Below are 18,370 nucleotides of genomic sequence, written 5' to 3'. Positions count from 1 at the left end.
GAGCATCCTTCTACTTAGAAGCAAGGAGTTGTTTTCAAAAGTAAACAAATGGGTTGGTGGATTCCATCTATAGCTAAAAAACAAAAATAAAAAAATAACCTGAATTCAGTGGTTCTGCCTTCCAATCCTCTGATTATTTTGAAATCTAGAAAAAGGATTTTTAAGGCTATTATTTAAAAAAAAATGTAACTAAACTTAGAGTTGAGATTACATTGCATTTCAAATATGTTGGTGAAATTTGTTTCCAGATAATTTTAAATTTATAATCTCTACTACAACAAGATCAAGTTTATGGTATCTATTTAAATTATTCAGAAAACTTTCAGTTGCTGTTTTATTATTAATTATTCAATCAGAACTAAAAGCAGTCTGTGTTTACACTGTAAGTAAACAACCTGAGATACTATATTTATATCTATCCCTTTAATAAAAACTGTTCCCCAGGTCCCCATGATATTTAAATGATTATACTAGCAAATCCCTTCCTGCAAATGAAATAAATCAGCCCATGAACCCAAATAGAATGGTGAAGTGAAGAGAAGTGAGTTGTATCCAACTCTTTGCGACCCCATGGACTATAGAGTCCATGGAGTTCTCTAGGCCAGAATACTAGAATGGATAGCCTTTCCCTTCTCCAGGGGATCTTTCCAACCCAGGGATCAAACCCAGGTCTCCCACATTGGTAAAGAAACCCAGGCAGATTCTTTACCAGCTGAGCCACAAGGGAAGCAATAGAATGGTAGGTTAAAGAAAGTTTGCAGGTTGAGTCCAGTGCGAAGTCAGCATTTAGGTGAATTTGCCATACATCAACATGAATCAGCCATAGGTATACATGTGAGCCCCCCATCCTGAACCCCCCTCCCACCTCCTCCCTCATTCAGCCCTCTGGGTTGTCCCAGAGCACCGGCTTTGAGTGCCCTGCTTCATGCATTGAATTTGCACTGGTCATCTATTTTACATGTGGCAATGTACATGTTTCAGTGCTCTTCTCTCAAACCATCCCACCCTCACCTTCTGCCACTGAGTCCAAAAGTCTCTTCTTTACATCTGTGTCTCCTTTGCTGCCCTGCATGTAGGATTGTTGGTGCCGTCTTTCTAAATTCCATATATCTCCCCACCAACATGGTAATTCCCCAAAAGGCAGGAACTACATCTAACTTTACTTTGTGGTACATGTTATATTGAGCTTAATTGAAGATTGTTTAACTGAATTATAAGAGATTTGAGCTATTTTAATAAGAACATAAAAATAATGAAATAGATCAGAATAGCAGTCCATGCAGAGGTGTTTAATAGAATGATAGGTTAAAGAAAGTTTGCAGGTTGAGTCCAGTGCGAATTCAGCATTTATGTTTCTTCCTAGCCCAGAATCATCAGTTTCATTTTCTACTATCTTTTCTCTCCTATCCTTAGTCAAGCTTTTGATTTTTTAGGAACTATTTGTCTGGGATAAAAGCAAAATTCTCCCATAGTGCTGAAAATTATAAATTTTCTTTTTCAGTACTACTTATTAATAATAAGAGATTAAAGGAACAGCACTGATCCTTAAGATACGTATCAAACCTTGTGGATTTGATGCCATGGAGCGTATCTATCATAATCTCCCCAGTAACACAGATAGCTCTGCATGGACCAGTATATATATCACAGTCCGGTTTTCCCAGCAGCATTTGTTAAAGAGACTATCTTTCCAACATTTTATAGTCTTGCCTTCTCTGTCATAGATTAATTGGCCATAAGTGTGTGGGCTTATTCATGGGTTTTCTGTCCTGATTCATTGATCTATATTTCTATTTTTGCATCAGTACCATACTGTTCTGATGCAGAAGTAATTGTGATTTTGGATAGGGAATTTTAAATCATTATAACTAGGCTCAAACACATCTTTATTAATCAATTACAATCAACACATTTTTGACAACAAGAAATGTTTGGTTTATCCCTGTAGTATAAAAATCTGTGCTTCAGGATTTGACAAACTCTTGGAAAGCATTTTCTGTCTCCTGCTAGTTCTGAAGGTGTACTCCATGAAAAAAGTTGTCAAAATGGTTGAAGAAGTGGTAGTGGTTTGGCAAGAGGTCAGATGAATATGGTCGATGAGGCAAAACTTTGCAGCCCAATTCATTCAACTTTTGAAGTGTTGGTTGTGCAAAATGTGGTTGAGCATTGTCACGGAGAAGAATTGGGCCCTTTCTGTTAACCAATGCCAACTGAAGACACTGCAGTTTTTGCTGTATCTCATCAATTTGCTGAGCATACTTCTCAGGTGTAATGGTTTTTCTGGGATTCAGAAAGCTGTAGTGGGTCAGACTGGCAGCATACCACCAAACAGTGACCATGACCTTTTTTGGTGCGAGTTTGACTTTGGAAGGGGCATCCCTGGTGGCTCAGATGATAAAGAATCTGCCTGCAATGCAGGATACCTGGATTCTATCCCTGGGTTGGGAAGATCCCCTGGAGAAGGAAATGGCTACCTACTCCAGTATTCTTCGCTGGGGAATTCCATGGACAGAGGAGCCTAAAAACTAACACTTTCACTACTTTTCATTTGGCTTTGGGAAGTGCTTTGGAGCTTCTTCTCGATCCAACCACTGAGCTGGTTGTCACCAGTTGTATAAAATCCACTTTTCATCACATGTCACAATCTGATCAAGAAATGGCTCCTTGTTGCATAAGAGAAGATGAAACTTAATAACGAAGATTTTTTTATTTTCAGTCAGTTCATGAGGCATCCACTTACTGAGCTTTTTCACCTTTCCAATTTGCTTCAAATGCTGAGTAACCATAGAATGGTCAATGTTGAGTTCTTCAGCAACATAGTGTATAGTTGTAAGAGGATCAGCTTCAGTGACTGCTTTAAGTTGGTCATTTTCAACTTCTAATGGCCGGCCACTAAGCTCCTCATCTTCAAGGATCTCATCTCCTTTCCAAAGCTTCTTTAACAACCACTGAACTATATGTTCATTAGCAGTTCCTGGGCCAAATGTTGATGTTCCAAGTTGTTTCCACTGCTTACAACCCATTTTGAACTGGAATAAGAGAATCACTCAAATTTGATTTTTTTCTAACTTCATTTCCATAGTCTAAAATAAAGATAAAATAAGCAGAAGGTAATGTCATTAGCAAAAAAAAAAAAAAAAAAAACCGTAAATTGAGAAGTGCACATTAAGAATGATGTATAACGTAGCCACATTTATTTAAGAATGTATTCCAATATCAAACAGCAAACTTCAACAATACAAAAACTGCAATTACTTTTTCACCAACATATATAGTGTAGTCTGAAGTCAAGGAGCCTGATTTCTCCAGCTCTGTTTTTCTTTCTCAAAATTGCTTCGACTATTCGTGATCTTTTGTATCTCCATGCAATTTTAGATTTTTTGTTCTAGTTCTGTGATAAATTCCATTGGTATTTTGATAGGGATTGCATTGAATCTGTAGATTGCCTTGGGTAGTGTAGTCATTTTGATAGTATTGATTCTTCTAATCCACAAACATGGTATATCTTCCCACTGGTTTATGTCTTCTTCAATTTCTTTCATTAGCATCTTATAGTTTTAAGAGTACAGGTCTTTTGTATCTTTAGTTATGTTTATTCCTAGATATTTTATTGGTTTTGATGTGATGGTAAATGGAATTGTTTCTTGAATTTCTCTTTCTGATCTTTCATTGTTAGTGCATAGAGATGCAATAGATTTCTGTGTATTAATTTTGTAACCTGCAGCTTAACCAAGTTCATTGATGAGTTCTAGTAATTTTCTGGTAGCATTTTTAGGATCTTTCACCTAAAGTATCATGTCTTCTGCAAACAGTGACGGTTTTATTTCTTCTTTTCCAATATGGATTCCCTTTACTTTTTTTTCTTCTCTGATTGCTATAACCTATGACTTTCAAAACTATGTTAAACAAAAGTGGCAAGAGTGGACATCCTTGTCTTGTTCCTGATCTTAGAGGGAATGTTTTCAGATTTTCACCATTGAGTATGATGCTAGCTGCAAGTTTATCTTATATGGCCTTTATTATTTTGAGGTGTTTTCGCTCTTTGCCCACTTTCTGGAGAGTTTTTTTTTTTTTTTAATCATAAACAGGTGCTGAATTTTGTCAAAAGATTTTTCTGCATCTGCATAAAAATCTGCATAAAAATCATCATATGATTTTTATTCTTCAGTTTGTTGATGTGGTGTATCACATTGATTGATGTTTGGATATTGAAAAATCCTTCCATCCCTAGGATGAATCCCACTTGATCATTGTGTATGATCTTTTTAATGTATTGTTGTATATGGATTGCTAAGTATTTTGTTGAGGATTTTTGCCTCTCTATGTTCATCAGTGATATTGGACTGTAATTTTCTTCATTTGTCATATCTTTGTCTGGTTTTGGTATCAGGGTGATGGTGGCCTCATAAAATGAGTTAAGAAGTTTTTTTTCCTCTGCAATTTTTGGAACAGATTCAACAGAATAGATGTTAACTCTTCTCTAAATGTATCATAAAATTTGCCTGTGACACTGTCAGGTCCTGGACTTTGATTTGTTGGGAGGTTTTCAATCACACTTTCAATTTCAGTGCTTATGATTTATCTGTTAATATTTTCTATTTCTTCTTGGTTCAGTCTTGTACCTTTCTAAGAATTTGTCCACTTCTTCCAGGTTGTCCTTTTTTTTTTGGTCTGCATTTGCTCATAGTATTGGTACTGTGATCTTGGTATTTCTGTAGTGTCAGTTGCAACTTCTTTTTCATTTCTGATTTTATTGATTTGGGTCCTCTCCCTTTTTCTCTTGATGAGTCTGGCTAAAGGTTTACGTATTTTGTTTATCTTTTCAAAGAACCAGCTTTTATTTTCATTGATCTTTGCAGTTTTTTGCTTTGCCTCTATTTCATTTGTTTCTGCTGGATCTTTATGACTTCTCTCCTGTTAACTTTAGGTTTTGTTCTTTTTTCTCTAGTTCTTTTAGGTATAAGGTTAGGTTGTTTATTTGAGTTTTTCTTTTTTTGTTACTTGAGGAAAGATTGTAGTGCTATAAACTTCCCTCTTAGAACTGCTTTTGCTGCACCCCATATGTTTTGGACTTGTGCTTTCATGTTCATTTGTCAGTAGGTTTTTTTTTGTTGTTTTTTGTTTGTTTGTTTGTTTTGTTTTTTTAACTTCCTCTTTGATTTCTTCAGTGATCCATTGGTTGTTTAGTAGTTTAGTGTTTAGCCACCACATGTTTGTGTTTTTATGGGTTTCTTTTTCTTGTAGTTCATTTCTAAACTCATAGCATTGTGATCAGAGAAGATGCTTGATATGATTTCAATTTTATTAAATTTATCAAGGCTAGTTTTGTGGCCCAGCATGTGGTCAATCCTAGATAATGTTTTGTGGGCACTTGAAAGGAGTGTGTAGTCTGCTGCTTTTGGATGGAATGCTCTATAAATATCAGTTAAGTCCAAGTCATCTGAAGTGTCATTTAAGGCCAGTGTTTCCTTATTAATTTTCTGTTGAAAGGATTAAAATATTTAAGAGTAATATTTAAGAAGTATTTCTGTGAAAATGCTATTTACCTTTTCTCTACATATTACTTCCATTAAGTCCATTGATTCCTAGGATCAAATGCTGAGAATCAAAATAATTTTTTACACTGATTTCTGAATGTAACACAATATTCTACTACTCTGTTATCAAGCCATTTGTCCAAACACAGATTTAGTTATAATACAAATGATGTTCCAGAAAATATAAGTAGGTATAGTGCATGTATCTCTCCCTAAAATACAAAGACCTAAAGTCATTTTTATCCCTCATACCAATGATATTTATGTTTCGGGCTACATGGTTACCAAGCATGGTATAATTTGAGAGCCAGTAAGAAACAGCTTCCCCTGTTCAATCAGGTGTGAGAAAATTCCTGGAAGTTAGATTCCTATTAATCAATCCTATGAAAGAGATTCTTGAATCAGATTGTCAATTTGTTTATTTGTATTGAAGAAATACAACTTTCAATAAGTATGGTAGACTCATAGCTGGTAGTGGCACGTCTTCATTCTTATAGAAAAAGCAACAAAGGAAGCCAATTAACCTGATTAGATAAATCCAGACATCTTAGGTCAATTAATTCATGTTACAATACTGGTGCTAAAACACTGTCAACTGACAATTACTTTTGCCTTTGACTGAGAATTCTTCATGGGTTGGTAGGAAAGACCACCGTTTAAACATAAGTTGTAAACCACAAAACTCCTATCCTACTTCTTCTTCCCAGCCTATCCCACTTCATCCCATCATGATCCCTCTTTTCTTTGTGCCTTCCAAGCTTTTCTTCTTTATTTAGGGGGTAGTACATATGAGACAGGAGCTTCCTAGGTGGTAAAGAACCCACCTGTCAATGCAGGTTAGATGTAAGAGATGCAGATTTGATCCCTGGATAGGGAAAATCCCCTGGAGGGGGGAACAGCTACCCATCCCAATATTCTTGCCTGGAGTATCCCATAGACAGAGGAGTTCAGCAGGCTGCAGTCCATGGTGTCCCACAGAGTCAGACATGACTGAAGCAACTTAGCACACACATGCACACATTTGAGAGAAAAGAGAAAGAAAAATCTTTACATGTTTGGAAAATATAGGTTAAGGAGGGGCCTTGGCAGAAATAGGGGAAACAAGGCAAAATAGAAGAGTAAACATAAACCCTTTAGCACTTAAATACAGAGTTGGTTTTCTTTTTGAAGAATAAAATGCCATTATCTTATTTAGAGTGTTTGTGGAATCATATCACAGACATTTGAGCTCCTACTTAAGTGTCACTAATGAAAGAGGAAAGGGGACTGAGATCTAGACTTAGAGTTCTCTGGCATATCAGGCTTTGATTTACTTTTCATCAATCTCTTTACTCTAAAAAGGAACGGAAAATCCAGTTTGGAATAACATTTTGAGATGACTGACATATAAGAGTTGCCAAGATTTCTCATCTATTTCAGATTAATAGCCTTTATTTTTACATAGGGCTGTCTGTGTTGTCATGGGTTCTACATGATAAGTGGAATTAAGTTAGCAGTAACAATACTCAAACACCTCTGACACATCTTGTTTACTTATTCCAAAGTTTCTAAGAAGTTCAGGCCTTACAAAATATTAAAAGCTTCTTTTCATTCTGAATCGGTTTACCCAGTTCAGGTAAACATTTGGTTTATGAAATTGAATTCTTGTTTGTGACAAAGTCCTTCCATAAAAAGCAATCTCTTAAAGAACAATTATCTTGCTTCCAAAGTCCAGGCATCTAAAATACCAAGAAGTTAGAGGCAGGCCTTGGAGCCAGGTCTGAGGAATGACCTCAGAACTTAGGAGGATTTCAGATTGCTAGTAATTAGATAGGGACTCATACAGGTATCCCTGAAAGGTCAGCCCTCTAGTTAGTGCTTTACAAAAAGTTCAAAAGTATGTAAGCTGTCTGTAACATATTTTGACCATCTAGACTAAGAGTAGAAATATCCTCCCACTGTCCTCTCTCACACACACTCATGCACTCCTCAAGATTTCTATTGCCATTTTGTGACTCATATTTCCCCTGAGGTCTGCTCTTATGCATTGCTTCATTCTGGTCATACAAGATAAAATATTTGTATCATGGTACTATGCCTCCCTGGTGGCTCAATTGGTAAAGCGTCTGCCTGCAATGCAGGAGACCTGGGTTCGATCCCTGGGTTGGGAAGATCCCCTGGAGAAGGAAATGGTGACCCACTCCAGTACTCTTGCCTGGAAAATTCCATGGACAGAGGAGCCTGGTAGGCTACAGTCCATGGGGTTGCAAAGAGTTGGACACGACTGAGTGACTTCACTATGCAGAGGACACATAGTGACATTAACTTTGAATGTCATAGTCTGACTTCCATTTGGACTTGACAGTGTCCCATATTTGGAACCCAACTGTTTGACAATAGAGTGACCTGATTTGATGAACATGATGATCTCTTCTTAAGAATGAATTTACTGGAGAAGAGAGGTCATAGAACTGTCAGCAATGCAGTATCAATTCCTCCTGTAATTTTTAATACTAGTGAGAATGCTACTAAGCATATCCCTGGAAATGCCAAGGAAAATACTACTTATTGTAATAATAAAGTGACAGTAATGATGGGGGAGGGGGTCTTTCTACTTTCCTCCTCAAGATCTTTTACTCTCATGGAGGAAAGCCACTGGGATCATTAGTACAATCCTGGTCATTTATAGATTAAAACTCCATGGGGGATGTGTAGCTTTGCTCCAGTTAAGCAATAACCAATCATTTAATAAACATTTTTCTATGTGCAAAATGTTGTAGCAGGTTAGGCTTTGGGTTCACAGAGCTTAGGGGAAAAAAAGGCTGGACTTTCTCCTGCTCTAGGGGAGTTCACAATCTACCTAGGGAGACAAGTTTCCTACACACTAAAAGATACAATACAAAGCAATAGAATACTGGTTGTCATACTATTGGTACAGACAATAAACATAATACAAGTTCAAAAAGGAGAAACTTTGAGTGTAGGATGCAACAGTCAAAGTAGGTGTCAGGAAGTGAAACCTGAGCTAAGTCTGATGTGAGTAGGAAAGAAAATCATCAAAATTTACATTCATATAGTGTTTTACAGTTTACAAAACACTCTTATTTATTGATCCTATTATTCATTCATATATTTATTCAACAAACACCTTCTATATCAAAAGGTGAATAAAACATTGTCCTGATAATTAACTTGTTGGGGGGAATCCCTTCACAATGTAAACATATATCAAATCATCACATTGTACACTTTAAATATGTAATTTTATTTGTCAAATATACCTCAATAAAGTTGAAGGGGAAGCATTGTCCTTCACCTTCCTGAGCTCAGCTTTAAAATGATAGATAGCACAACTAAATTTTTTCATTTGTCAATAATAGGATACATGGAGAATAGGAAAGACGGTATTGGGGAGCTGGCCAAATAAAAGCATGGACCATTGAGCTGTACCTTCATGCAAACTAAGTTTCCTGCATGTTTTCACTACTCAGCAGAAGTCGAGGAAGTATCTGTCTTAGAAGCCGAGCCCTGAGTCTCCCCACTTCCCCTTCTGCTTTCGCCTCATCACCCCACCCCTGCTGGCAGTCCCCCTTCTGCTTTCGCCTCATCACCCCACCCCTGCTGGCAGTCCTCCAACATATTCAGACAATCCGGTGCATGCTAACTTTTACTAGAAAGGTAAAGAAAGTCTTGGGGAGGCAGTCGACTAAATAGAATCATAAAACTACATCCAAATGCTGATTTAATCTTTCAGTCTCTCTTGTTGACTGAATTATGTGTTACCCAGAACTTATGGTCAGACACAGCTTTGGATCTTTGGATTCTCAACAATCTCTGTCCTCAGCCACTTTGAACTCTCCTACAGCCCCATCACACCACTTTAGCTGTGTTTTTTTTTGTTTGTTTTTTTTGGTTTTTTTTTTTAAGCTCTGCCTTCTATTTCTTCCCAAATGTGTGGATACAACTGTGCTACCACTTTTCCTTTCTTCTCTACTAATTCATACATGTGGACATGGATGTGGGTTGGGGAGAGGGAGGGTGGGTGAGTCGTGATACCCTACACTCTGATTTTTCAAATTTCTTTTTAAAAGACTCTATCATTCTAAAAGAGTACACATTTCACTTCCACTTTACACCATTATCTAGATTCCTGCACAATAGCACCTATGTTTCCACACTAAAAACATGCTCCCCTCAGGACACTCACCCTGGAGAGTCAAATTACTCAAAATCTCCTGTACCACACAGTTACTCTTCAAAAGTTGCTCAACTAGGAGAGGAAGAGAGAAAAAATGGATAAAACAGACTCATGGCCATTAATGGGCTTACTGTCTAGGTGGGTATGACAGACATGTAAGCAAAAAGAGTAATTAAATCACTGTAATAAATGGAATAATAAAGCCATGAGAAAAGGAGTATTTGTAGAGAATGACGGCTTATTTTACTCTTGAACTATAAGTAGAAATTTGCCAAGTTCACCTCTTTGACTATGTAAAGGGTAAAAGACGCATAGTTCAGGTATCTTCAAGTAGCCCAGACATGATGCTATCAGGATTCTGAACTACATTGGTGGAAGAAAGAGGGTCAGGGGATACTGCAGAATAAGAATTAACAAAACTCAGAGTTTACATATGAGGGAAGAAGTCAGGGTTGGTTGGGGTCAAATATGACTACCAGATTCTGTGCTTGAGTGACTGAAAGACTATTAGGTCAATGGGACAAAAACAGAAAAGTTAGTTGGAGAATTTGACTTGGGAAGGAAGATGATATTTGTCTTTAAACATGTCAAAACTGAGGGAAACATATGAAGTCCAAGAAGAATAACATAATAGGTAGACGAAAATGAGAGACTAAAGTTCAGGTTTGTGGCTGAGACAGAAATTTGAATCATCTATTAATACATAAGTGATCTTTTTGAGCCATGTAAATTGGTAGCTTCTCCAAGGGAAAGAGAGAAGCACAGAACAAAGCACCAAAATTTGTGTTTCACAGATCTTGGCTACACCGATTGCCACAATTGGCTATCTGAAAACTCTGTCACTGATGAAGTGAGACAAAAATAAAATAAAATAATAAAAGAAAAGAATTTCCAGAGGAAAAAAATAATAAAAAAAAAAGAAAGAAAGAAAGAGTGGCTATTGGGGCAGCACTGAGGTAGCAGAACTAGGCTGGTGGTTGCAATACCTGGGTTCTAGTCCCAGCCCTGTCCCTAGCTATGTGCTGTTGAGCAAGTCATCAGTCCATTGAAACAGGATATTTCATTGTTCCTATACCAGTTCTCCTTGTTGTTGTTTAGTCACTAAGTCTGATTCTTTGTGATCCCATGGACTGTAGCCCACCATGTTCCTCTGTCCATGGAATTTTCCAGGCAAGAATACTGGAGTGGGTTGCTATTTCCTACTGTAAGGGATCTTCCCCACCCAGAGGTCAAACCTGCATCTCAAACCCACATCTCCTGCATTGGCAGGTGGATTCTTTACCACTGAGCCACCAAGGAAGCCCTATACCAGTCCTTAAATCTCAGTTAAATCTTTGCACCCCTTGGTTCCTCCCTTTTTTCCTAATCTGTTAAACTTCTTCATTGTTTCACTTTTTACTACTCTTTTTGTAGCATTTTCAACTTTCTTATCCCATTGTCCTTCCACAGCACTTGCTCTATGATCCCAACCTTATATCAATTTAAGCATTTGCATTTTTTTTCTCTTACACACAGGTTTTTCAACACTCCTAAAACAAATGGCACAATTTTGCAGCTGGGTCCACTAAAAATTCATACTCTCCAACCTCAACTGGGCCTTCAATTTCTTCTTGGTCATATTTCCCTCCCAATCCCCAGAGTCACCATACAAACCTTCACCAATTTTCAAAAGACCTGAACCCAAGTTTAGTCCTCTTTTTCTCAACAGACAACATTGTTTCTTATTTCACCAAGAAAGTTAAGCCTCTCAGGGATAAGCAATCTCTATCTTTGTTTCTCCACTTCCACTTTCCCTTGCTGTTGCTATTTTAGTTGCTAGGCTGTGTTCAACTCTTTGTAACCCCATATACTGTAGCCCACCAGGCTCCTCTGTCCATGGAATTCTCCAGGCAAGAGCACTGGAGTGGGTCCACATCCAGGGGATCTTCCAACCCAGGGATTGAACCCACATCTCCTGCTTGGCAGATGGATTCTTTACCACCGAGCCACCTGAGATTCCCTCCACTTTCCATTACCTGTTAGTATTTTTTTCTTCCCCTGCACATTCTAGTAGTTTTCCATTCCCTAAAGGATAAACTTTAATTCTCTAAAACAGTATACTAGACCACTGTGATCTAGTTTCTGCATTTTTTGCCAACCTATTTTCTTATGTTTCAACTCAATAGTGCAAACATACACAGATACATACACCTAAATAGGCACATCTGCACACATATACAACCTTCATCTTATATTTCATCCCTGTCATACTGCTAGCTATTCCCTAAACATGCCATGCTATTTCACATCTCCAAATCTTTGCTCATTCTACCTTCTGTGCTCTACTGTGCTTAGTCACTCAATTATGTCCAACTTTTTGTGACCCCATGGACTGTAGCCCTCCAGCGTCCTCTGTCCATGGGGATTCTCCAGGTAAGAATACTGGTCTGGGTTGCCATACCCTCCTCCAAGGGATCTTCCCTATGGATCGAACCTATGGATCAAACCCAGGTCTCCCTCACTGCAGGTGAATTCTTTAACATCTGAGCCACCAGGGAAGCCCAAGAATACTGGAATGGGTAGCCTTTCCCTTCGCTGGAGGATCTTCCTGACCGAGGAATCGAACCAGAGTCTCCTGAATTGCAGGCAGACCTTTACCAGCTGAGCTACCAGGGAAGCCCATTCTACCTTCTACCCTTGCCTAGAATGCTCTTCTCCACCTATCATATCCCTCTATCTTTTGTAAAGCTTTTACTAACATATGCAAACCATTCTTTGTGTTCTTTATATACTTCTATTGCAGCAACTGTAATTGTGCAGTAAATGAATTTTTTAACATATCTATGCCTTATTCTAGTAGAGTGTAAGCCTTCATGGGCAGGCAGGGTCTGTGTCTTATTTTCCAAAGGATTGACGCATAATAAGTAGCTAATTGCTGTTGCTGTTGCTAAGTCGCTTCAGTCGTGTTCGACTCTGTGTGACTCCATAGACGGCAGCCCACCAGGCTCCCCCGTCCCTGGGATTCTCCAGGCAAGAACACTGGAGTGGGTTGCCATTTCCTCTCCAATGCATGAAAGTGAAAAGTGAAAGTGATGTCGCTCAGTCGTGTCTGACTCTTAGCGACCCCATGGACTGCAGCCTACCAGGCTCCTCCGTCCATGGGATTTTCCAGGCTAATACATCCCTTTTAATATAATAAACATATCACAGTAGTACCAAAGATTAGGAAATTTTTTATAGAGGAAGTGATGTAAGAGATGGTCTTAAAAGTGGTCAGAATTATATCAAATAACAATGAAGGAAAAGAACGTTTCAGATGGCAAAATGGCCTGAGCAAAAGACTAAGTAAAGGATGGAGCTATTCATAAGACCACAGTTCTATTATGTATATAGTAAACCATATAAAATGACTCTATAAAGTTAAGATAGAATATTATTGTAGTCTTGAATGGTGCTTCAAGCTTAATAAGTCATCAGAGAACTCTGAAACGGATGTGAAATTATTATAACTGTGCTTTAAGATGAATAATTTGTTATAAGTGATAAAGACCAACTAAACAGAAGAGAAATAAGAAAATTAAAAGGAAAGTTGTAATTTCTAGCATTCAGTAAACAGTTCTCCCATATTATAACCAAAGAGAGAGCAAAGTAATGGATCAGTCCTGGGCTTTTGTGCAGTCCTCTCCACAACAGTTTGTTAAATTGTCATGATTTATACCAGTATATGGGGCTTCCCTGGTGGCTCAGATGGTAAAGAATCTGCCTGGAATGCAGGAGAGCCGGGTTCAATCCCTGGGTCAGGAAGATCCCCTGGGGAAGGGAATGGCTACCGACCCCAGTGTTCTTGCCTCAAGAATTCCACGGACAGAGGAGCTTGGTGGACCCCAGTCCATGGGGTCATGAAGAGTCAGACACGACTTAGCGATTAGCACTCTCACTTTCACACCAATACACAAGTTTATCTTATGTCATTGTTTAGTAACAGGCCTTGTGGAATTTGAAACTTAATAGTGTGGTGTAATGAAAATAGCCTTGGACTGTGAGCCAGTGGTTCTGCCACTAATTTTGTGAGTTACTTTCAATAATCATTTTATCTTTCTGGGTCATGAAGTGGGATGGATTAGATGTTTTCTAAGTGCTCTTCTGTATCTAATATTCCATCAAAATAGGTCATTCAACAAAGAGAGACTGTATAGCCACTTCTGGAAGTTTCCTTCAGGAATAGCTTTGTATAAGAATTGTTTTCAGTATTCTGATACATACTTCCTTTTTATTTATCTGACACATACCTCCTTGTTCACAGTGACCTGATTCAGCTAACAGTTATATGGGAACATAGCCTTCATCCCTTCTCATAGAACTTGCTCTGTGATCATGTCTAGTCTTTAATCTTCATGAAAGCCTGACCACCAGGACACTACTAGGTTATTCTTTGTTCTGCCATTTCTTGCTGTAGAGTGCCAAAGTGTGCACTGGTAGAATTTTTCAAATAATTGAATATACCTTAAAGAAGTAAATTTGACATTAAGCTAGCAGATTTATAGTAAGAGAAAGAACTCTGAGAAGTAATTTAGTACAATTTAGTGGGATACAATTTATGCTTTCTCCTGTAAGCAACCAGGAGATTCTAAGGAGATAGAAGGCATGATCAAGGTGGTGATCACCCAGAATTACCTCTTCACTGCTGATTAATGAACAAGTTGAAGCTTGCTTTCCACACTTATGCCTAATTCATTCTCTTTTTTTATCTTGCTTTCTTTTCTTTTTTCTATTTCTTTCTTCCCTCCCCTTCCTTCCTTATTTTCTTTCTTTCTAGCTTTACTTGCAACAATACAGTACATTTCCTAACTGGTATTTAACAAACTACTCAAACTTACAGAGTGTTCACCTTAGTTACATTTCCCAACTCATTTGATTTTTCAGAGTTATTAACAATTTTACCCCAACCCACTAGTTGAAAACATCTGCACAAAATAATGATGCTTTCTTTAACGGCATTATGTGCCTTTAACAGCTTCTTTCAACACTATAAAATCCTTACTTCATCTCAAAACTTTCATCTGAATTCCCAGATTTTGCTATAATTTATCCAGGAGACCTCATCTGGACTCATAGCAAAGATTTCTGACAATGCCATTCTGTTGGAGCACTTATATGCAGACTACAGTGATTCACTCCCACCTTACCAGAAAAAAAAATATGTTTTACATGAAATGAACTTTAACCAATCTTCATCATGTTTCTATATACAAATCTATACTTCCATAGCTGTCACTCTTTTCAGATTTATCTAGCTTAGCTTTGAACCACATCTTTCTCCCTAGAAAATCTCCCCTAGACATTTTTCTTTGGTAAGCAGAATTCAAAGATAGATCTCAGGATTCTTACCCATTGGTGTACAAACTTGATATAATCTCCTTCTCTTTAATATATGTAGGACCTGTGAACAGGATATTTTATTCCTGTGTTAGAGTACAATCCATTGGTTTTCAGTTAACCAAACTGGAGATTATCCTGGGTTGGACTACTTAATTAGGTGAGCCCTATATCAAGTGAAAAGTTGGTAAGTTCGAGAAAGAAGTCAGAAAGATTTAAAGAGATTTCTTTTCCAATGGCCTGGAAGAAAACAAACATCCATGTTGTGAGAGAAGTGGTTCAAGAGCCTAAGAATGCCCTTCAAGAACTGAGAGTGGTTCATGGCCACTAAGAAAGACAGTGAGAAAACAGGACCTCAATAGCAAGGAATGAATTCTGCCAATAACCAGTGATCTTGGAAGAGAACGCTTAGCCTCAAATGAGATCTCAATTCTGGCTGAAAACTTGATTGCAGCCCTATGAGACCCTAAGCAGAGGACCCAGCTAACCTGTATCTGAGCTCCTGATCCACAGAAACAATGAGGAAATAAGTGGGTGTTGTTTCAAGTTTGTGATAATTTGTTAAACCAATAGAAAAATAATATACTTTTATTCATTCTTTTTCTCTTTTTGCTGATGATGACTACCAAAGTGGAGATCAAGAAGTCTGATTAAAACCTTTATTTTGGTTCTAAACTCAACACTGTATTGAAAATATTTTCTCCAAGGTCTGCAAGGCTTCCTAAGTACCAAATGCAATTGCTATTTTATGAACTTCATTCTCTTTGGTCTTTTGGAAATATTTTTAATAAATGACCATATTATTTCTTAAAATTGCCCTTTTGACTTGTTGTATTCTTTGGATCTCTCCCCTCCTTTACTATCTTCACTTTACAGATGAGAAAACTGAGTATCACTGAGGTTAAGTAAATTGCCAAAGTTCAAACAGTAAGTGGAGAAACTATGATTCAAACTCAGATCTATACTGGTTCAAAAGCCTTTATGTTTTCCCCATTGTATCCACATTGACCTTGTCTCAGTAGAAAATTAAGCTGAGTTTTTCTCCTTTTTTAAAAAAGATGTGTTTTTGCATAATGAAAAAATCTTTATCGATAAAACAGAGAACTTACTATAAGTAAAATATGACATAGAATAAAACCAAAATTAATCTCAAAGTGAAATACAGGGGTGATGGGTCCATCAGGGAGGGCAGAGTCATTTGGCTTCATCCATCACCAAGTCCTTCTACTCCATATAAGGTGATTTTTAAATTGTCTCTGTAACCACTCAGTATGTCTGAATTCAGGGAGCCCGACTCCTCCAGTGCCATTTCTCTCAAGACCCCTTTCCTATTCAGGGTCTTTTGTGTCTTCAGACAAATTTTAAGATTTTGTTCTAGTTCTCTGTAAAGTGTGATTGGTAATTTGATAGAGAGTGCATTGAATCTGTAGATTGCTTTGGGTACTATAGCAATTTTCACCATATTGACTCTTCCATTCTAAGAACATGGTATATCTATCCATCTTTTTGTAAAGTTGTCTTTTATTTCTTTCATCAGTACCTTATAGTTTTCTAGTATAGGTATTTTGGTTCCTTAAGTAGGTTGATTACTAGGTATTTTATTCTTTTTGTTGCAATGGTAAATGGGAGAGTTTCCTTAATTTCTCTTTCTGATATTTTGTTGTTAGTATATAGGAATTCAAGGGATTTCTGTGTATTAATTTTGTATCCAGAACTTTACCAAATTCACTGATTAGCTCTAGTAATTTACTAGTGGCCTCTTTAGTATTTTCTATGTATAATATCATGTAACCTGCAAACAGTGAGAGTTTCACTTCTTTTCCAATTTGGATTCCTTTTTTTCTTTTTCTTCAATCATTGTCATGCCTAGGACTTCCAAAACTATGTAGATAAAAGTGGCAAGAGTGGACATCCATATCTTGTTCCTGATCATAGAGGAAATGCTTTAATTTTTTCACCATTGAGAATGACGCTTGCTGTTTTATGTTGAAGTATGTTCCCTCTATGCCCACTTGCTGAAGAGTTTTATCATACATCATTGTTGAATTTTGCCAAAAATTATTTTCTTACATCTGTTGAAAAGGTCATATTTTTATTTATATATTTTATTGAAGAAACTGAGCTATGAGGGGATCCCCAAAGTATAGTTGGCTTACAATATTTCAGGTGCACTACAAGGTGATTCACTTATACATATACACATATATTATCTTTCAGATTATTTTCCATCATAGGTTATTGCAAGATATCGACTATAATTCCCTATGCTATACAGAAAACCTTTGTTGTTTATTGCTTATCTATTTTTAAATTAATTATTTTAACTAGAGAATGATTACTTTACAACATTGTCATGGTTTTTGCCATACATCAATATAAATCTGCCATAGGTATACATGTGTTGCCCCCATCCTGAATCCCCCTCCTACCCCATTCCCCACCCTATCTCTCTATGTTGTCCCAGAGCACTGACTTTGGGTGCCCTGCTTCATGTATCAAACTCACATTGGTCATCTATTTTACATATGGCAATGTATATGTTTCATGAGAAAACTAGCATTCTGTTTATATTAAGTCAAATACATGGAATCAAAATGTTATAAATTTTTTAGTTAGGCAAAAATTCATGTTTCTAAAATATGTATATTATTGCTGCTGTTCAGTCATCAAGTTGTGTCTGACTCTTAGCGACTCCATGCTTTTAGAGTTCTCACAGCAAATATACTGGGGTAACGGTTTGCCATTCCCTCCTCCAGTGGATCACATATTGTCAGAACTTTCCACTATGACCTGCACAGCTTGGATATCCCTGCATGGCATGGCTCATAGCTTCATTGAGTTATGCAAGCCCCTTCACCACAACAAGGCAGTGATCTATGAAGAGGGATCACATATATTATACACACACACTATATATATATATATATATATATACACACACACACACACACACACACAAGCTTTTCTACTACACTTGATGAAGACTTGAAAAAGAGCATCAAAAAAAAAAAAGATGGAGAAATTAGAAAACATAAACAAGATAAAATGTGAGGGCTGAATATGAAATAGAAAAAATGAAGCAAACTTGATAAAAGTAAAAGATCATCATATAACCCAGTTGTTTTAAAACAAGGGATGACCCAGAGGGATGGTACGGGGAGGGAGATGGGAGGAGGGTTCAGGATGGGGAACACATGTATACCTGTGGAGGATTCATGTTAATATATGGCAAAACCAATACAATATTGTAAAGTTAAAAAATAAAATAAAACAAGGCTGCTTATTAGAAAAACATATGGAG

General features: G+C 37.3%; 1 protein-coding gene across 2 annotated transcripts in view; it reads left to right on the top strand.

Moving 5' to 3' along the window:
• CYSLTR1 (cysteinyl leukotriene receptor 1) overlaps positions 1-18,370 on the top strand; it is a 59,417-nt gene that overhangs the window by 1,233 nt on the left and 39,814 nt on the right. The window lies entirely within an intron of this gene.

Source organism: Bos grunniens, chromosome X (genome assembly GCF_055505025.1).
Source record: "Bos grunniens cultivar Pamir isolate PY7600 chromosome X, Bosgru_T2T1.0, whole genome shotgun sequence".
Classification (NCBI taxonomy): Eukaryota; Metazoa; Chordata; class Mammalia; order Artiodactyla; family Bovidae; genus Bos; species Bos grunniens.
This window is presented reverse-complemented; position numbering and strand designations above follow the sequence as displayed.